Source organism: Ailuropoda melanoleuca, chromosome 2 (assembly GCF_002007445.2).
Source record: "Ailuropoda melanoleuca isolate Jingjing chromosome 2, ASM200744v2, whole genome shotgun sequence".
NCBI classification, from domain to species: domain Eukaryota; kingdom Metazoa; phylum Chordata; class Mammalia; order Carnivora; family Ursidae; genus Ailuropoda; species Ailuropoda melanoleuca.
This window is the reverse complement of record NC_048219.1, coordinates 192,245,989-192,268,096: the sequence shown is the minus strand read 5'-3', so window position 1 is coordinate 192,268,096 and position 22,108 is coordinate 192,245,989. Positions and strand designations below refer to the sequence as shown.

At 38.8% G+C, this 22,108-nt stretch overlaps 1 protein-coding gene across 5 annotated transcripts in view; it reads right to left on the bottom strand.

The window, feature by feature from the left end:
* The window catches only part of GIGYF2 (GRB10 interacting GYF protein 2), a 141,116-nt gene extending 119,008 nt beyond the window's left edge, over positions 1-22,108 (bottom strand). For 4 of the 5 annotated variants that reach the window (XM_002917967.4, XM_011223348.3, XM_019798294.2 and 1 more), the window contains exons 1-2: positions 21,997-22,108; positions 16,981-17,046 (exon numbers count right to left, since the gene is read on the bottom strand). The gene's annotated coding sequence lies outside the window, so the exon portion shown is untranslated. Of the gene's footprint in view, positions 1-16,980; positions 17,047-18,658; positions 18,729-21,996 lie in introns of those variants that run through there. The other variant, XM_034655403.1, reaches the window with a different exon arrangement.

Sequence of the window (22,108 nt, the reverse complement as noted above, 5' to 3'; positions counted from 1 at the left end):
AAGCCAGGGGATCTGAGTCTTAGTCTTGGCCCTTCTGGCCTTAGCCTTGACCTTGAGCAAGCCACTTAATTTCTCTGGGTACAACGTAGGTTCTTTCCTAAAGCTTTTGACAAGGTGATCTTAATTGGTTTCTTTAGCTCAAAACTCTGGAAATGTGTGTGTATAAAAGAAAGATGACTTTTACACTTCTGGTAGGACATAAGTACCTTATCTTAGGTGAGCATATGGTTTGAAGAGTGTATTTTGTCTATGGAACTGAGTTTTGGCACAGGTTCTACTAACTAAACCATCACTGTTGTGTAACTGTTGTGTGCTCATTGCTGTGGCTTGTACTATGGGGAAAATTATAACACTTAGGCTTCCTCCTAGATGGCTTTACTGTCTTAATTTATAAGGATATATATGTAATGGTGAAATTTATCAAGTGGCTTCCACATACCAAGCCTAGTGCTAGGCATCGGCAACCTGAAAATATAGACCTTGTGCTTGAATTGTTCTAATATAATAGAGGATGGACAGACATATAAACAATAATCTAAGTTGATTGTGATCTATTATCGCACATGAGTATAGAAAAGTGAGCGGTTAACTTTGGGGAACAGAAATAGGAAGGGTCTTGGGGCGCCTGGGTGGCGCAGTCGTTAAGCGTCTGCCTTCGGCTTAGGGCGTGATCCCAGCATTCTGGGATCAAGCCCCACATCAGGCTCCTCCGCTAGGAGCCTGCTTCTTCCTCTCCCACTTCCCTGCTTGTGTTCCCTCTCTCGCTGTCTCTGTCAAATAAATAAATAAAATAAGAAAGAAAGAAAGAAAGAAAGAAAGAAAGAAAGAAAGAAAGAAAAGAAAAGAAAAGAAAAGAAAAAGAAAAGAAAAAGAAAAGAAAAAGAAAAGAAAAAGAAAAGAAAAAGAAAAGAAAAAGAAAAGAAAGAAAAGAAGGAAAGAAAGGGGAAGGGTCTTGGAGGAGCTAATATCCAAGTCGGGTGGAAATCGCAGGGGCAGGATGTGGTGAGTGTGGGTGAGGTATAAAGAGGGAGAGAATTTCAAGCGGTGGAAACACTATTCAAAGGTTTGGGGGGTGCCTGGCTGGCTTAGTTGGTGGGAGTGCGAGACTCTTGATCTCGGAGTGGTGAGTTCAAGTCCTACATGGGGTGTGGAGATTGCTAAAAAACAGTAAAATATAAAAAATCTTTAAAAAAAAAAAAAAAAGACGTGAAGGTTTGAAACAGCACAGTACATACTGGGCCTGTAAATAATTTGGTAAAGTGGAATATAAAGTGTATATGAGGCACCTGGCTGGTTCAGTCAGTTAAGCATCTGCCTTCGGCTCAGGTCATGATCCCAGAGTCCTGGGATTAAGTCCCGCGTCTGGCTACCTGCTCAGTGGAAAGCCTGCTTCTCCCTCTGCCCCTTACCCCGCTCGTCGGTTACTCTCTCTCTCAAATAAATAAATAAGAATATAAAGTGTATATGTGGGATGGACAGAGGTAAGGAGTAAGTTAAAGGTAGGAGCCATATCATATGCCATGCCTAACAGGTTAGATTTTACTTTTAGGCTACGGGTAGCCATTAAAATGTTTTAAGCAGTAGAGTAGGATTAGAAAAAATTATAAATGTTTTTGAAACTTAAGGTATGACATATATATGTTAAAGTGCACAAATGAAAAGCATGTGGCTCAGTGAATTTTCACAAAGTGAACACACCTGTGGGTCACCTATAACTATCACCCTGATCAAGAGGTAAAAAATATTACAGACTCAAGAAACTCTCCTGAACTCCCTTCCAGTCCTTTCTAAATTACTCCCTCCTTCCTCTCTAAAGGTACCCACTAATGACAGTTTTAACATTAGAGACTAATTTGCCTGTTTCTGAATGTATAAACGGAGGACTCCAGTATGTATTCTTTCCAGTGTATTCTTCACTTTCTGTGAGATTCACTTCAGTAGTTGTGTGTAGTAACACATTCATTTTCATTGCTGTGTAAGATTTAATTATACTCAGCTTTATTCATTCTCTATTTACCTGTAGATTCTTTTGGATTTTAGTAGTTTATTTGTAGAGGCTAATGATTTATCCCTTGAGACTAATAGTTTAACTAGATTCTTTCAGATTTTTTACATATACACCTGACTCTTCAACAACATGGGTTTGAACTATGCAGGCCCACTTATTTGTGGAATTTTTTTCAATAAATACATGTATAGTACTGTAAAAAAAAATTAAAAAAGAAAAAGAAATCACAAGGTAACAAGGAACACACGGGGATTGGGGGTGTCATTATAACAAGAGCAATGAAAAATTCTCCTACAAATTTCCAGACATCTCCCTGGGAAGCCCCGCTCCCCCACCCCAGGCCCTGCTGTGAATTACAGATTTGATTTTTTCTCCCATGACCCAGATGGCATTTCCAGCTGCCTGCTCCTCCTAGATATCTACCTCAACAACTGATCAAGGTACCACTGTTCTCACAGTTCAGTAGTCAGCCAGACTCAAAAGCACAGAATCATCTGCAACTCCTTCCTCCCTGCTTCCCTATAGCCTGTCATTTTGTCTCAAATTTGGTCAGTTCCTCCTGTAAGACTCCTCTTGCACTCTCCTTTCATTACAGTTAAACTCTGGTAACTCATGTTTGGATTAATACAATAAAATTTCTAATTTGATTCCCTGAATCACCCTCTAACTACTCACAACCAACATGATCAATCTTCCTAAAGCACCACTCTGGTCATGCCTACCCGTCTATGAAATGGTCAATTAAACCTACCCTGTATAGCAAAACTCCTGGTATTTCAGGTCCCCACCAATCTAACCCCTACCTCCTCGATTCAATCTCCTACTGCTCATCACCTCCAAACTCAAGGCCAAATGAAAACTTTCTACTCTCCACTGCATTCTCCTTCTGTGCTTCTGTTCATGCCATTCCTTTGCCCTGGAAGGATGCCTTGCCCTCCTTCCTTACAACGGCATGCATAAAACCAAGGATCTACTCAATTTCCTCAACAGAAGCAGCACTGGTCCCTACGGAAAGGAAAATCTAAACAGAGGATGCGAAATGGAATGGAACCTACAGGATTCAGCACTGAGATGGAGTACTTTTTCAATCTGTATATAAAGCTTGAAAGTAAAAAGAAAATAGAAAAATAAAATTTGGGAGGAAAGACACTCATGGTTTTGGTCAAAATGAATGCACCTGAGGAAACACTCCAAAAGACCATTAATACAGACCTTGAACTCCACTACAGAATCAGGATGGGAATGAGAAAACAGATTTGGAAGTAAATCTACATAACTACAACCAAAAATTGAATGAAACTACCCCAAAGCAGAAGTCAAGCAGGGACAAGCTCAAGGGACAAGAGCAAAGCCCAGCAATCACAATGCAGGAGAATACTGGCAAGAAGAGAAAGACCACACAACTGGAGATCTCTAGCACTACCTTTCACCCTATCATGGACTCTCACTTTCTCCACATTCACTGAATCTGTAACAGATAGAAGAGCAAGCCAGGATCTTTGGGGAGATTATCCATTTGTTCAATAAAGCTAAAAACTAAAGTGAAGACTGGTAAATTAGTGGCCATATCATAGAAGACTTTGTACTTTATATCCCAAGGGCAATGAAAGGCTATAAAAAGATTAGGGCAAGAAAATGTATAGGATGAAACTGACACTTCAGGAAGATCATTCAAGATGCCAGGAGGAGAATGAATTAGCAAGAGCTAAAAGGAGGGGTGTTAGAAATTCAGCAGATATTGTGGAAGCAGACCTACATACCTATAAAGAGAGAGGTGATAATAACAAATAATAACTACATTCACTGACATAAAAAGATGTCAACAACAATTGGGGCGCCTGGGTGGCACAGCGGTTAAGCATCTGCCTTCGGCTCAGGGCGTGATCCCGGCATTGTGGGATCGAGCCCCACATCAGGCTCCTCCGCTATGACCTGCTTCTTCCTCTCCCACTCCCCCTGCTTGTGTTCCCTCTTTCGTGGGCTGTCTCTATCTCTGTCAAATAAATAAATAAAATCTTTAAAAAAAAAAAAAAGATGTCAACAACGTATTAAGTGTTCAAGGCAAGTTATAGAGTACAAAGAATATGGTAACATTCAACACATTCTAAAATACATTCTTAGTGGGTATATATATAAGTATGCCCCAAGAATGTTAGTATTTACTTCTGAATGGTAGAATTATAGATAATTCTCTTCCTAGTAAGCTTTAATTTGTGTATACAACAAAGATAATACTGGCACAATTTTTTTTCTATGGAAGAGTTCAAAAGTTTCAAACACTGAAATCAAAAAAAAGACAAAGACTGAAAAGTCTTCATTGGCTTCCACAATGAAGTCATTGGTGACCTGAAGAATAGTTACAGAAATGTGGTGAGGGGAGGCGCCTAGCTGGCTCAGTCAGTTGAGTGTGGGACTCTTCATGTCAGGGTTGTGAGTTCAAGCCCCACATTAGGAGTACAGTTCATGTACATACACACAAGAAAATGTGTGTGCAAGCAGGGTATTAATAATTACATAGAGACAACAGGAGTAAACCAGGCTGAATGGTCACCCTAGCAAAGGAATAGAACAGACCATGAATGGAAGAGAATAAAGTTCCTGATTCTGCCTACCGACACAGCTACCACCATGCAGGGAAATGTACTGGCAACCTCAGAGGGCTAAAGAAAAGACAAATTAATGAAGGCAGGATGGGCTTCAGTTACCTTAACAATGCATCCTATGAACAGTTTAACATTTGAAAAGGTTTAACGCACAAAAATGGTACTTCAGAAACTTCAATGAAAGTTCTTCGAAAGGAATGAAACCATGAGACTGGGTCAACGGGAGGAAAAAAACTCAGTGGTTATGAATATGAGACAACAAAAATGATGAATAACCAGATGGACTTTCATTTATCTCATGACCAGTGATGACAGTAATACGTGACACAATGGAGTTAGCAGGCCTCAAGAATTCTGAGAACCAGTCCTGGTCCTAGCATCTCTGAAATATAGAAGCACCCAAACCTTTGAGGAGGAGTCAGAAAAGGACATAAAGTGGATATCATGGTATAAAGTGCTTCTGATAGAATGCATGCAAAATATTGTTAGTTCAGAGACCACCCTATTAGCATATCTTTCTCATGCCAAAAGCAACTATGACAGAACAGAAGGTAAGGCTCTCACCTCCCTCCTCTGACCTTTTCTCTCCTTTGGCTACTCCAATTCTGGGATAAGGACCTCAGACATAGGTCTACCCTCAAATATTTGAGAGTTGACTTAAAAATAGCTGACAAAATATTCCTACATTACCACTCTTTCAGGCCTCGTCCATTACTCAAAATTCTTTATAAGTGAATTCAACTAATATATTCCCTTTGTGATTAAAACCAGGAAATTGGTCTCCTTTGATAAACTGCATCCTGTACTTGGCAATGAATGTGATATAACCTGACCTACTTGTCAACATCTTAACAACTGTGTTAAATTACCCCCCACTAGCAAGTATTTTTATCTCTGATTACTAGTATAATTATTTTCCTTTTTCTCTATGTATTTTTCTAGTTTTCCTGGGTTCTTCAGCTCCTCTTTGGGACCTCATCTATCACTCTGTGTGCATGTTTAAGAGGAGAGAGAAGAAATCCACCCAGCTCTTTATTGCTGGGGGTTTGTAACAAAGAAAAGGGAGACCTTGGCCTCTCAAGCTCTTAAGTCTACCATTTTCTCACAACCTGGCACAGTGTCAAGAAGCCAGACAACTTCTCGGCACACACAATCACAACTAACATGAAGGAGCTACAGATCTATGTAGTTTAAGTCCTAACTGGAGAAACACAGCAAGGAGAAGCCAAAGCAGAATCAGAATCCGGCACAGCAGCTGACAGTTGAACTCTGAAAGTATTCCCTGATACTACTTCTAGAAGTCATGACAACCTGACTACTAACATTTCAAAACATATACTCCTTTAAAACCTCCTGATCTTTCTCATAAAAATTTTCCACTGCTGCAAATCTCTATCTCCTGGATATGCAAAATTTAGCCCCCAAAAAACTATGGCAAATCTGGGATGAAGTCCAAGCAGTACCATACATAGTCTGATAAAGACTACCAGAATGAACACCTAGGAACCTGAATCTGCCCCCACACTTCCTTACCTCCATTTTCCAAGGGCAGAAAAAGAGCTACCCTTCTAGCATCCTCACGCACACAGTCCCAAATAAATGAATAGTTCTGTCCCCATTGCAGCAGCAAGCTATTTTTACCTTAGGCAGATCTGGATTAAGATAACACAAGATTAATAACTCCATTAGTGCAAATTAGTTCAACCACTTCAGAAAACAGTTTGGCAATATCTATCAAATGTAAATACATGCCTACCCCATGATCCCATAATGCACTGCTAGGTATTTTTCAAGGGAAATTTTCAAGGGAAATTTTAACCAAAAGACAAAGATAAGATATTCATAGTAGCTTTATTCAAAATTACCAAAAACTGAGATTTGGCTACTATGTTCATCACCACAAATGATCATCAACATATGAATGAATAAACAAATTGTAGGGGAGCTTCAAGGAGAGGATGGTATGCCAGAGAGAGCACGGAAGCTCTGCACCCATTCCCACATACCTTGCCCTATGCGTCTCTTCCATCTGGCTGTTACTAAGTTAGGTAATATCATGAAAACTGAGACAAATGAACACCACGTGCCTCCTGATGTGATGCACTGAGAAGAATACAGCAGTATTTGTTACATTCCTGACAATAATGCATAAACTGAAGCTCATCCTGAAAAAAACATCAGATAAACCCGAACTGACAGACACAAAATCAATCAACTATACTCTCCAAAATATCAGTGTCATAAGAGTCAAAAACAAAACAAAACAAAACAAAAAAAAACCTGAAGAAATCCTCCCAGATTAAGGGAGACATAGAGATACAAAGACCAGGTGCCTACATGATTCTTAATTTCATCTTGAACCAACAAAAATTATGCTCTAAGAAACATTAAAGAAACAACCGTCAGGGCTCCTGGGTGGCTCAGTCGTTAAGCATCTGACTCTTGATTTCAGCTCAGGTCATGATCTCAGGGTCGTGGGATCAAGTACCACATCAGGCTCCCTCTCTCTCCCCCTCTCTGACCCTTCCCCCCCAAAAAAAAACAAAAACAAACAACAACAACAAAAAAAACCACTGAAATGTTTAAGGGAAAAGAAGCATGAGGTTTATATCATACTCTCAAATGAAACAAAAACTTATATAAAATGTTATATATTATAAATTATGTTAAGAATTACATATATACATACATGCAAAGAAAGGAATGAATGATAAAGTAAATACAGAAAATGTTAAAAACCAGTGACTGAACTACAAGAACACACAAAAAATCTTAATAATTTTTGGCAGCTTTTCTGTAAATTTGAAGTTATTTCAAAATAAAAAGTTAAACTGTTCATAAAACGAAAACACTCAGCAATTAAAAAAAAAAAAACCAACTACTGATACAACAATATCGCATGGATCTCTGCAGACATGTCAGCAAAAGAAGCCAGCCACCAAAGAACGTACATTGTGTGATTCCTGTGATACAATGTTAATAAAGTAATCAAAAGGTGACACATGTCAGAAATACGCTCATCAGGGAAACAGAACTAGTGACGAAGAAGGAACCTTCTGGGGTGCTGGAAATGTTCACTATCTTGATCTAACTGGTGATTACAGAAATGTATACATATATGAAACTTTTCCAGGTACACACTTCAGATTTGTGCACCTATTTACTATATCTTATACCTCAATTTGAAAAAGGTTAAAATAGGGGGCACCTGGCTGGCTCACTGGGTAGGGCATGCAACTCTTTTTTTTTTTTTAAAGCCCCAACATGGGGCTTGAATTCACGACCCTGAGATTAAATACAAGGCAAAATCAAGAGTCGTCTGCCCAACCAACTGATCTACCCAGGCGCCCCTATTTTTCTTTTTTTTTAAAGTAGGCTCCATGCCCAGCACAGAGCCCAACAAAGGGCCCAAATTCACAGCCTTGCAATCAAGATCTGAGCCAATATCAAGAGTCAGATGCTTAACTGACTCAGCCACCCAGGTGCCTGGAGCATGCAACTGTTGATGTCGGGGTCATAAGTTCGAGTCCCATAATGGGGTAGAGATTACTTTAAAAAATTAATTAAATTAAATTAAATGAAGCAAGATTCAGTCACTAGGCTAAAATACGTTGGTCTAGAACGCACTTTTTTCCAAACTTCAGAAAAAAGCTAAGTAAAACAATGAAAAGGAACCATGAAGGGAGAATCACAAACACCACATCACTTGTCTTTATAAAGACAGGAAACAATCTTATAAAAGCAGCACATTCACTCAACAGAATACAGGTACAATGAGGTTTGCACACAAGAGTATAATTACTCATATGTCATTAAAACACAAAGAGAAGATAGAAATGAAGAAATATTAGTGAGGTGAGATTAATGATTTTATCCCTGCTTTCATAATTTGCAACATTCTTCAATTACTTTTATGACAAACGATCTTAATTCTCAAAACATTCTCAAAAAATGTTTGCCTGGTTTGTATGAAATACATTTACAATCCCAACATAAATGTCATAGGAAGTTAATAATGGGGCACCTGGATGGCTCAGTTGGTTAATCGTCTGCCTTCGGCTCAGGTCATGTATGATCCCAGTGTACTAGGATGGAGCCCTCCCCTCTCCCTCTCCTTCTGTTTCCCCCCCTCTGTTCATGCACGTTCTCTCTCTCTCAAATAAAAATTTTTTTAAAAAGTTAATATTTTAAAGACTTTATTTATGTGAGAGAAAGAGGCAGAGGGAGAGGGAGAAGCAGGCTCCCCATTGAGCAGAAAGCCTGATACGGGGCTCGACCCCAGGACCTTGGATCGTGACCCGAGATGAAAGCAGACGCTTAACTGACTGAGCCACCCAGGCGCCCCAAAAGTTAGTATTTTTTTGAACATTAACTCAGTTTAAAAAGCAATTTTAAGGGGGCGCCTGACTGGCTCAGTCAGTGAAGTATGCAACTCTTGATCTCAGGGTTGTGAATTCAAATCTCGCGTTGGGTGTAGCAGTTACTAAAAAAGATTTTATCTATTTGAGAGAAAGAGAGCACAAGCAGGGGGAGAGGAAGAGGGACAAGCAAACTCCCCACTGAGCAAAGAGCCCAACACCCTGCCTGATTCCAGGCCCCCAAGATCTGAGCCGAAATCAAATGCTTAACTAACTGAGGCACCCAGGTGCCCCAACTTGCAAACATTTTTTAATAATTTTGAAAATAAGATCTGTTAAACATAATTACTGATGACAAAACTTCATGAAGCAAAATTTGACTTCAATTATCCATTTTATTATTATACAGTTAACCCTAGGAAAAGGAACGAAGAACTTTTTTTCCCAGAATATCATCAAAAATCAAAGAATTATCTGCATCTATCTGACCACACATTATATATGAAACCTTGCAAAATACTATTTATTTCTCTTAATTACCCTTTTTATGGTACATCTTCAAAAAAATTATAGATGCTCTGCTGACTTTTCTCCTCACCCTAAAAGAAATTTGAATTCCTAATTTAGTGTTGTGATAAGCACTGTAATTCACCACAACTTCAATCACTACCCATGCCATGAAACTAAGTTCAGCTTTATTCCTAACAGCCCCAAGGCAAAAACAACCCAAACGTTTAGCCACAGATGAATGGATAAATACTTTAATAGTCATACCCAATATTCTCAGCAATATAAAACTAATTACTGATACATGCAGAAACATGAATGAATCACACATTACGCTGAGTAAAAGAAGCCAGACCCAAAAAGAATACATACTGAATAATTCCATTTGTATAAAATCCTAGAAGAAGCAAAATTAATCTACAGTCACAGAAAATAGACTCAGTAGTGGGGGAGGGAAAACGACCACAAAAAGAAGGAAACTTCTACGGGTGATAAAAATGTTACGTATCTTAATTGTGGTGATGGTTATACAGGTATATACATTTATCAAAACTCATCAAAATGTACATTTAATGAGGTACTTTAAATGAAGGCACTTTATTCTATATAAATTATACTTCAAAAAAAAGGTGAATTTAAAAAAGACTAAGCTTACTAAAAATAGACTGCCTCTCTCAAACAGTTATGCATTCCAAGCCTAACATTTTGTTTCTTTTATGTTAAATCATCTTTCTTTAAACTGATTAAAATAAACGTTAGGGGCGCCTGGCTGGCTCAGTCAGTGGAACACACAACACTTGATCCCGGGGTTGTGAATGCAAGCCCCACATGGGTGTAGAGATTACTTAAAAATAAAATCTTTAAAAAAATAAATGTTACATAAAGTTTTGAATAAAACATTGTCTAGAACTGTGCTATCTTATATAGCATCCTTTAGCCACATATGGCTATATGAAGTAAAATTCAATAAACTTTAATTCAGGTCCTCAAGGGGGAGAAGAGTGACTTTACAGTGGACAAACCTGACAAGGAATCAAAGTCAACCAGATATCAAGGTAACATTAACAGTGATAAATCACACTGATAGTCGTTCTCTTAAAATAATGTAATGAAAATGGCACTTTACCTCTGTGGTCTTCCGCCCCAAAACCCTTAACCCCATTCTAATCATGAGAAAAACATCTAAATTCCAACAGAGAGGCACTCCACAAACACACTTAACCATTAATGCCTCAAGACTATTAAAAACAGGGACGTAGTGAAGAGGGAGGGCCAGATGCACCCCAATGTTCATAGCAGCATTGTCCACAATAGCTAAATCGTGGAAGGAGCTGAGATGCCCTTCAACAGATGACTGGATTAAGAAGATGTGGTCCATATATACAATGGAATATTACTCAGCTATCAAAAAGAACGAGTTCTCAACATTTGCTGCAACATGGACGGCACTGGAGGAGATAATGCTAAGTGAAATAAGTCAAGCAGAGAAAGACAATTATCATATGATTTCTCTCATCTATGGAACATAAGAACTAGGAAGATCGGTAGGGGAAGAAAGGGATAAAGAAGGGGGGTAATCAGAAGGAGAATGAAGCATGAGAGACTATGGACTCTGAGAAACAAACTGAGGGCTTCAGAGGGGAGGAGGGTGGGGGAATGGGATAGGCTGGTGATGGGTAGTAAGGAGGGCACGTATTGCATGGTGCACTGGGTGTTATACGCAACTAATGAATCATTGAACTTTACATCAAAAACCAGGGATGTACTGTATGGTGACTAACATAATAAAAACAAAAACAAAAACAGGGAAGTCTGAGAAATTATCACAGCCAAGAGGACCCTATGGATACGTGACTAAATGTAATGCAGTATCCCAGATGGATCCTACAACAGAAAAACACACTAAGTAAAACTAAGGAAATCTGAATAAACTATGGACTTTAGCTAATAATGATGTAACAGTACAGATTCATTAACTGTAACAAAATACCACAGTAATATGATATGTTAATAATACGGAAAACTGGGTGTAGTATATATGGGAGATCTCTGTACTACTCAGTTTTTTTGTAAATCTAAAACTGTTCTTAAAAATAAATAACTAGGAGCACCTGGGTGGCTCAGTTGGTTGAGCATCCAAATCTTGGATTTCAGCTCAGGTGGTGATCTTGGGGTTGTGGGATCGAGCTCTGGATTGGACTCCACACTGGGGGTGGAGCCTGCTTGGGATTCTCTCTCTCCTCCTCCCTCTGCCCTTCCTCGCACTCTCTCCGTCTCTCAAAAAAAAAAAAGTAATTTTTTGAAAAGATTTTATTTGTCAGAAAGAGAGGGTTGGGGGACAAGCAAGGGGGAACGGCAGAGAAAGAGGGAGAAGCAGGCTCCCTGCTGAGCAAGGAGCCTGATGTGGGACTCCATCCCAGGACCCTGAGATCATAACCTGAGCCAAAGGCAAATGCTTAACCAACTGACCACCCAGGCATCCCTAAATATTTAAAAATAAAATAAAGACTAATATTGAAAAAAAGACTACTATAAAAATAAGGGAATTTGAGTCATAATAACTCAAAAAGTTTTTTGGACTTAAAAAAATGCAATTTGTTCCTCAATCACACCAACCACATTTCAGGTGCTCAACAGTCATAAGCAGCTAATGGCTACAAGTATCTGATGATACAGATTTATAGAACATTTCCATCACAGCAGAAAATTGTTAGACAGCGCTGACATAGAAGATTGATTTTATAAGACTATTAGAGACAAGTATTTTATAACTAATCACAACTTATGAACAAATCCACATCTATCCAGCACTAAAAGCTCTCTGAAATCTAAAATGACCTCAATGATATGTTTATTGCAGTTTCTATTTCAAACCATTACTTATTTATTTTATTTTTTTCATTACTTATTTTTTTAATGCTTTAAAAAACAAACAAAAACAAAAACAAAAAACCCTATCTACCATATGTAAATAGAACATTGAAAACTGTTCCACTCCCCAGAGTAGCAATTCAAAGCAGGGTCTTCTGAAACTCTTTCAAGATATCCATGATGTCAGAAACTTTTATCATAACAATACTAAGATATTATTTGCACTTTTCAGTGTTGGCACTGCACTGATCATGCAAAGCAGTGAAACAGTAACTAACACACAGACCTGGGTATTTAGCAGACATTTTTTCAAAAACGAATGAATTGCCACTGTCACTTCAAAAACAAAACAAAAAACAAAAATTGTCAGTACTTGTTGCCAATAATAAAATTTGAGCTTTCAAGCAAAATCAGAATTTTGGAAAACTATTCACCACCAAGTTTGATGGGTTTTCCAGTACTTAAGACTTCCCCAATAATTAACGGCTTTCCTGATGGGTAATGAGTTATATGAATGCAATTTTTGATACTGTTTATATAAAATATTCATTTAAGGTGGGAGATAGATCAATGGATTTTAATGTAACAAAATATTAAAAGTGCACTGATAAAATTCAAATTTCACATTACAACTAACCTTTAAAAACTACTACGTGCTGAATTTTGGTGTACAAAGAGTATCTGCAATTATTTGAAAAAGCTCTTAAAATACTTCTCCCTTTTCCAACTACATACATATCTCTGTGAGGATGAATGACCTTCATATATTTCAACCGAAGTAATAAACAGCAACTGATTGAATGGAGAAGCAGATATGAGAATCCAGCTGCCTTCCATAAAGACGTAAAAGCAATTTACAAGAAGGTAAAACGATGCCACTCTTTTCACCAAATTTTTAAAAAATATTTTAGAAAATGCGTGTTTTTCATTTAAAATATGTTTATGTTAACATGTAATGAGATTATCAGTATTTTTAAATGAAATCATTTTAAATTTCTCAATATAATACAGACACGCAGAACTAAAGTCAAAAGCTCTTTGGGGTCCTTTAACTTTTAAAAGGATAAAGGAGTCCTAAGATCACAAAGTTGAGAATGTGTATCTCAGAGAAAAAGAAAAAAATGACAAACAAAAGAAATACATAAATTAACTTAGAACATACATACCCTGAAAAGCATTATCAAGGGGCATAAAATATCACTGACAAGAACGCCAAGATCCAAAATGCAACAATTACTTAAAAAGTATCTAGGTCTTAAAAATATCTCTTTTCCAAGCACAGAAGACTTTTCACATTTTGAAATTTACTTATATGATTTGTTTGATTGACTCTGCCACTAGGCTATAAGCCCTGTGAAGATAGGTCCCTGTGTGTTTTGCTCACCAGTATAGCTAGCCCAGGACTCATCACAAAGCAGCTATTCAAATATTTGTTGGCTTGAGAACAAAACAAAAAAGACTTACAAACAAAATTCACTGATGTCTCCATTCAGATTTTAAGATGAAATTTTATAATCAAAATGTACCTATTTACATAGCAATAACAATCATAAAAGCTACCATCTACTGAGAGCCCATTTACTGGGTACCAGGCATTACACGAGGCATTTTAGATTTTTAATTCCCACAACCACTATGGGATATACTATACAGGTAAGGAAAATCAGGCTACAAGAGGTTAACTTATTTACCTAAAGTTACAAGTAATAACAAAAAATTAAACCTATATTTCACTGCTTTATTTTTTTAAGATTTTATTTATTTATTTATTTGACACAGAGAGACAGCAAGTGAGGGAACACAAGCAGGGGGAGTGGGAGAGGGAGAAGCAGGCTTTCCGCTGAGCAGGGAGCCCAACGCAGGGCTCGATCCCAGGACCCTGGGATCATGACCTGAGCCAAACGCAGACGCTTAACCAAATGGGCCACCCAGATGCCCCCATTTCACTGTTTTAAAACGCCACAAACTTTTCATGACATAATGATACAGTGCTCAATACTGCTTGATTACCTTTTTCTTGTTTCTCCATTTCCTTGCAAGTTTCAGAGGAATTCATTTTGTGGAAGTCACTTTTTCTCCTTTTCCCAATCTCCTACTCTGTTCCACTATCCTTCAATTTCTACCCCTCTGCATCACTCAATTAAGCAATACAGTAAGCCCTCTAGGTAGGGAGAATAGATTCTCCTAACACACTATCAGAAACTTCATCAATAATGGTGGCCTGGGTGGCTCAATCGGTTAAGCATCTGCCTTGAGCTCAGGTCACAATCCAAGGGTCATAGGATCAAGTCTCACATAACGCCTCATGCTCAGCAGGGAGCCAGCTTCTCCCTGTCTGCCACTCTTCCTGCTTGTGCACACGCGCTCTGTCTCTCTCTCTCTCTCTCTGTCAAATAAATAAATAAAATCTTTAAATAAACAAAACAATGGTATAAATAGTTTAAAAGACTCAAGAAGTGTGTCAGGTTCCAAAATATAAATCAAGGCTCTCTGACCCACTGATGTTGCAGGATGGCTTCACATCCAGTCCCTCAACTGACCATGGTTTGGGTGATACCATCTCAATTCTCAAGGAGCTAATCGTGATAGCCCCTGGATATAAATATGTCTTCAAGGCCTGAGCCATGATTTACCAATTAGCAAGTACCAGGACAGCACCTCTGCCAATTCCTGTCAGTAACTGCAACCAAAGAACCAATACGGAAGAGACCAGAGTTCCCAAGACTTCCTCCAGGCCCAGGACAACTTGAATAAAAGGAGCTCTGTTCCCAAAGAACATACTGGCCATGATATCACTATAAGAAGAAAAGCTATAACTGCCATAAGAAAAGCTTATGAACAACATGTAAACATTTCTATTTTCCCACCTTTTGGCGAAAGAAGAACAAAATCAGCAACCAGTAAACTATTCTAGGAAAAATCACAATGCCATAAACATTACCATGTCATTTGATAATCTCATCACAAGCCAATGTTTTCCAGAGAGGGATCCCCAGAGCCTGTGGAAGTTTTACACAGATTATGCGGAAATCTTTTTAAACTTCACAAAGCCTTAACTCAGTAAGGCTGAATATACCTTACCTCAAAATCCAGATTAAAGAAAACACACAATATAAGAGAAGGCTATCCTACCTTAAAAATGAATTTAGCTGCAATCTGCTAAAGGAACCCTGGCTGAAAAAAAGTATCATAGGAAGTCACATCTGTGGCCTGTCATTGGATACATCGCTCTACAATACATAACTTTTATTAGAATCCCTAGGCTTTGCATCAAAAATCTCAATATACTAATATACCAACAAGATTTAAGTCATAAATAAATTAAGTAATTAGATGTCACCAAGTACATACAAGCTATTAAAAAAAAATAAACAGGGCTTCAAAATGCTCCATTAAAAAAAAAGCTTGCTTCAGTATTACCTAATAATTCTAGAATACAAAAACATGTCAATACAAAAGTTTATACTATATCTCATTGATTCTTTCTCAACAGTGAAAAAATCCCAGCTACCATTCAAATAATGTGAATGTATGATCTCATATAGTAAGTCCCAACCTTCAAATTCTCCATGGCTTCCTAATACTCAAGGGTGCTTAATACTATAAAAAGCACCCAGAAATTAAAATTTATAAAAGCAATAAATGAAAAGTAACCAATGAATTTCTCCACAAATCAAACCTCTCACTTGCTTACGTTCATCTGCTGAACCTTTATCGCAAACACTCCTCCGAACTCCCTAAATCAAGAACGTTTGTTAAAATGTTGCACTAGGAAGTTCAAGCGAGGATGCTTGGTGAGAACTACTGGGCCTCGTTGACCAAAAGATATGCATCTATTTTAACTCTTCAGGACAAATAAACTGAAACTGCCAACCTATCTACAGAAAATTTTTCTAGGAAAGGAAAAACATACAGAAGGTTCTGTGGGTTTCTGCCAGAAGAGCCAAAACTACGCCTTCTCTGAGACCTGCACCCACTCTCAGAAGTGGGATCTTTCAACTATGTTTGTATTTCTAGACTCCAACCCTATGGCCATACTAATTGGAGCAATGACAGAGAACTGGACAAACTTCAACCAATCAAATTTTCCCTCCCAAGAATTTAAAACGTGGACAATGAGCTACTAACCAGTTGGCTAGTGGCACTAGAGCCTGAGCTCATATGTGGCTCCAGGAATAAGGTGGTGATTTTCTTCCCACGTATTAAAGCAGAAAAAGGCCAGCTTGTGAAAAGATAAAGCAGGCTAAAAAGAGACAAGAGTGGACACTGACTAGCCAGCAGGGAGGTTAGTACTATCTGGACTGTCTTGGCTCCTGAATGTTTCCCAGTTTCTGGTTGGTGTCCTTCATGAAAGCCAACAGCCCTCGGGTTCTTTAAGATACCTCCTCACTCCTGCCCCCAAATCATTCTTCTTCCTGTTTCGTGCCATCAGAAAATCATTAAAAGAGTATAAGACACAAATACCATACCAGTATCAATGCAGAAAGGGCATGATTATTCTTATGGTTCATAAGAAATTTTTCTATCACTACCTAACCTCAGGAAAAAAAACATGACAAAAACCCCTGAAACCTTAAGTGCAAAAATTATGTTTGCATTAGCTCTTAGCTCTGTGCTTCCCTTCAACACTCACCTGTTCAAAAGTTCTGCTGGTTCACAGCAGGAGATGTGAGCAGACTTTGTTCAGGTCCTTTTAACACTGTAAATAACAAAAGTATTAAAATAATTGACCCAATAATCAACCTCTTAGGAAACTTTAAAAACATACCTTCTTCTCATGAATAGTTTTAACAGAAAATGATTCCAAACCAGGTTAAAATACTAGAATCACATTGTGTGCTTATAAACTAACTTCCACTTTCCTAACATTTAAAGAGTCTATCTCAGTAGCTCTGAAGTGGGACTAAAAAATACATGTTTTTAACAAAACTTCTAAGTGATTAGGATGAAGCTAAAAAATGAGCATTTAGGAAATACAGGGTTTAGGAAAGTGATTACTTAGGGTTTTCAATCTAAACCACATTACAGGGATATGGTATTAATTTTTAAGCATACCTGATAGAAAAGTGAAAGCCAGCAACACAGTAATACAGGATGTATCCTATGCGAGTAATCAGTGACCCCAAGAAATATAATCACTGCCAAAATCCCAAGGAGCAAAGCTCCTGGCGTGCTTTCAGATGCAAAATCACAACCCTCTTTTAAGGCTCTACTGAGACAGCACCTTAAAAATCCACAGGATGTTGATATTTCAAGTGACAAGGAGTGGACTGAAACACGGTAGCTTCAAATGGTTTCTCAGCTAAAATCAAATAATGCTTTGAATGCTGCTATGAGTCAAAAAACAACTACAAATTAAAGTTGATAATTTTATTAACAGCAAAAAAGCAACGTAAGCCACTTCTGCCTTTTGATTTAATTTTGCAAAAAAGTAGCCATGTTATTATAATGTCCAAAAGGTCAATCAACTTTATGCACTTAAGTCTACTTTTATAAGGGCAGGCAGAAGGAAAAGAGGGGAGAACTAGGTAATAAAGTCTTCTCTGGGCCTAACTCAAGAGAATAAGCTCTGGAGTATCTCCTATTACAAGCAAAAATTAAGTTCAAGTTCTTTGTAGTTAATGAAACTCCGTGGTTAACAAGAAAATATAATATTGTGTACTTTAATTACTTGAAGTAGGTAGGTATAAAATACGTTGAAAATATTTTTATAAACTTAATTGTGGTCACTTAAGGGAATATTCTTTTGTTTTTCAAACCTCCCCCATCTCCTCCCTCAACCTCACACAAAAAATTATGGGCAATTCAGGGTGCCTGGCTGGCTCAGTTGGTAGAGCACACAACTCTTGACCTTGGGGTCATGAGTTCAAGCCCCAAGTTGGGCGCAGAGCTTACTTAAAAAAAAAAAAATGTATGTATGTATATGTATATGTGTGTGTGTGTGTGTGTGTGTGTGTGTGTGTGTGTGTGTAGGCAATTCAACAAAGATATCATTCTGCATTCCTGTATAATTAATCAATCTGTATTTCTCAGTCACCTGAGAGCATTAAAAAATGAAAAAATGCTAATCAGGTCAAGAAACATTAGGACTCTAAGTAAGCTTGCTTATGGAGTAAAAATCTACTTATATATTTAAAAATATGTAACTTTTCGGGACATTAAAAATGAATGGAAATCCTAGAACTTTAACACTGTAAAATCCTAGGAGGGTTAAAAGGGGAAAAAAAGGTTTGGGTTCAGAATTTTACAATGATGACCAAATAATGTTAAGGCAATTCAAACTGCTGAAGGAAAATGGACATTTAACTTGCCTCTAATATACCCGGATTAACACCAACATAGGCTGTAGATTCAACCTAATGAGACTGGTCCCACTATAATCTATAAGAAATAGAATAAAACAGAAAGTACTGAAAATTTAATCAGCAGGGGATAATGGAGAACTACAAATGAAGTCAGTCTTTGAAAATGGCACAAATCAAAGATCTTTTAGAGTGGCAAGGGTAAAAGGGACAATAATAATCTTTTCACCCAAAAGGTCCTCCCATACAACAATCACTATCAGTAGTGTCATCTTCCAGTGTGAAAGTCAACATACAAACACACACAAAAAATGGAGTATTAAAATGCAGAGTCATGAGAATGAATGGGCTGATATGACATCAAAGACAGAATATGGAAATGTCATTTCAAAAATTCAACAAAGGAACAAGAGGGAAAAAGGGAATTCGTTAAAATACCACTTCATCCATATCACTGCTATGTCTCCTTTTAGACAAGGAGCTCCACTCACACCCTGAAGTTGTAATTCCTCTCTTCTCATGAGTTTCAAGCAAGCTATGACAAATTATTTTTCATATATGCAACTTGACTCACCAGCAAAAGCATTTCAAAACCAAGATATTAAATTCCTCAGGTGAATTAAAATGAAAGAAAACATTTTTGAAAGCTCAGTAATAAGCATATGGAGATAACCTGGAAGGAAATCAGAAAAAAATTTTTTCCAAAGAAAAAAGCCTATTAAGTATCAAAGAATTGGAGAACTAGTATGAAAAGTAAAAGCAGAGAAATTAAAAAAAAAAAAAAAACCTCAAACACGTGTTAAATATTATAAAAGACATACAAATAAATTAGTGGAAGAGACCCTGAGAAATTTAAAAGTAGGCTGGACAGAACAGAATTAAGAGAAATTCTTAATTCTTACTAATCAGATTAAGAATAATGTAAGTCAATATGCTGATTCAATCATTCTTCCAGGTTATATTTCTTAATGTGTCTAAACTTCAAAGCAAATTCTTTTCCCTAAATTTTCAAATATTCAGAAGTATTCCAAAGATCCCCTTCTTTGAAAGCAATTCCTTTTGAGAAATCTTTTAGGCAGTTTATCATCCATCTCATTTAAAAACATTTAAGAAAGATATTTCATGACAATATCCTGAGACATGTTATATGAGCAGCCTGAATTTTTCCAAAATGGGGTGAGTGTGTGTCATATGGAGGGAAGGGGATTTGGGCCAGTATACGCCCAAATCCCCAGAATCTGATCTCCCTTTCTAATAGTCACAAGAGGTGTGGAAAAAATTTCTAAGTCACTGAATAACTTCTCTCATCTTAGTACCAATGAGTAGGGTACACTTGTTCTACTAGCCTCCCTCTCACTTGCGCCTCTCTGGCTAAGCTAGCTCCATATTTTTCCCAGCACCTGACCTGTTCCCACTTCAGTTTTTGCCTCAGGATCTTTGCCTTAGCTTCCCTAGCCTGGAGCATTCCTTCCCCAAATAGCTACAGGAATTACTCCTTTACTGGTGTCAGGTACTTTCTCAAACGTAAGCTTCTCTATGCAGCCTTCCCAGGGCACTCTACTTAAAATAAACACCCTCCCCCCCCCCCAAATTAACTCCCAAATCCCTATCATCCTATTTCCCTGTCTCGTTTTTTTTCCACATCATTTACCACAACACTATATATTTTACCTGAGCTTTTATTTATCTGTGTAGAAATGAGCCCCACTGAGAAAGAAATTTTTGGTCTGTTTTGCTCCCAGCACCCAACATTGTAATAGAGTCTCAAAAGATGTCAAATAAATGAATGTGTGAATGAATGAATAAATGAATGGAAGTACATAGTCCCTTCTGCCTCCTCGGTCTCAAAATTCTATAATGCTCTGTCAAGTACAAAAAAGGTGTAAAGCCCTTTCTTTCCCAATAAATCACTACCATTACCAGTGTACTCCTTGGTGTTAAATGTAAAGGAAGAATTGTGTGGCATTTTTCCAGACACACGCAACTTCTAAATTTTTTTCCTGGTGTCTTCTACTGATGTCAATATCTGATGTAACAGAAAAGTACATATTCCATCCAGTTTGAACACTCCAAAATCTGGTACACTAATCGGTAAAACACATAAAATCATCAATGAATGAGAGAACACATATGTGCTCTAACCAAAATGAACAAACTCTGCAAGGCTAGAACTACAAATATTAGATGGGTGAAAGTTAATGTACAGAAACGACTGACAAGGGAAAACTGTTTTAAACCTAAGAAGCCATTAGATTCTAAAAAGGAAATACTACAGGAGAGAATATCTTCCCTGCACACAACACTGGGAATCCAAACTGCCTATAATCCAAGATACCTAACACTGGATAAGAAACTGTTCATAGCGTCTGGCCCCCTCCTCAATTTCTTGTAAATTTAATTGGAATACTTACCTTCCTTACAGAAAAACTAGGTGTGCTTAAGTGCTTTGACTTTCAGGGAAAGGAAAAAACAAAACACAGTGCTACATAAATGCAAATCAACGTTACTGCTTCCCAAACACGATCATACAAGCTGCTTCTTTCATACACCCTTCTGTGGTCGAAAACATAAATGTGATTTATGTTTCAGTCACAAAACTGAAGTATTCAAAGTGCTTCATAGGAAACTGCTGACACGTAAAGGCTAATGCCCATTTCAACCTGACGTGAATGTTCGGGTCCCAAAGCTGCCTCGGGCTCGACTTTCCCAACCTCGGTCCCAGGTTCAGATCATGGCTCCACCTTGCCTCAGGCCTGGTCCAGACCCAGTCCTTTCGCCACAGAAAAAGTCTCCCCAGTGCAGATGCTTGGTCAGGAAGGCAAAGGTGCAGCTCCGGAAGGCCAGGTGTGGGGAAGAGGGCTGGCAGGAGCAGCTGTCTGGCCGAAGCAGCTGTTACCCCGGCCACCCCAAGGCTGGCGGGTGGCCGGCCCGGGGAGCAGTTAGAAGGCAAACCCTCTGGCCCTGAACAAATCGGCCTGACACTGCCCACCCCACCAGCTTCTTCCCTTCCTCGACTCCCACCGCGATGCCAACGGGCCCTGGAGAAGGGGGCTCCCCGGCTAGGCGGCCGAGACGCGCCCGGGCCCAGCGTGCCCCCCGCCGGGGAGGAGGCTACCTCCGGCCCCGCGCCTGACCTGTCCCCTCGCCTGACGCCCGAGCCGGCCGCGGCCGCTGCCGGGGCGGCCTGTGGGTGTCCATGCGGCTGGGCCGGGTCGGGCCGGAGCAGCGAGGACGCGAGCACAGGCGGGAGGCCCGGGCGGCTCCGTGTGGGGCGGCGGGAGACGGCAGAGCCAGGGCGCGGAGCGGAGCGGAGCCGGGCAGGGGAGTGAGACGGAGTCGCTGGTTACCTGCGGTCCGGGACAGGGAGTCTCTCAGAACCCAAGTCAGCCCTCAGCCTCAACAACACAAGATGGCCGACACGTCGCCACGCACGTCACGTGACAGCGCGTTCGTTCCGAC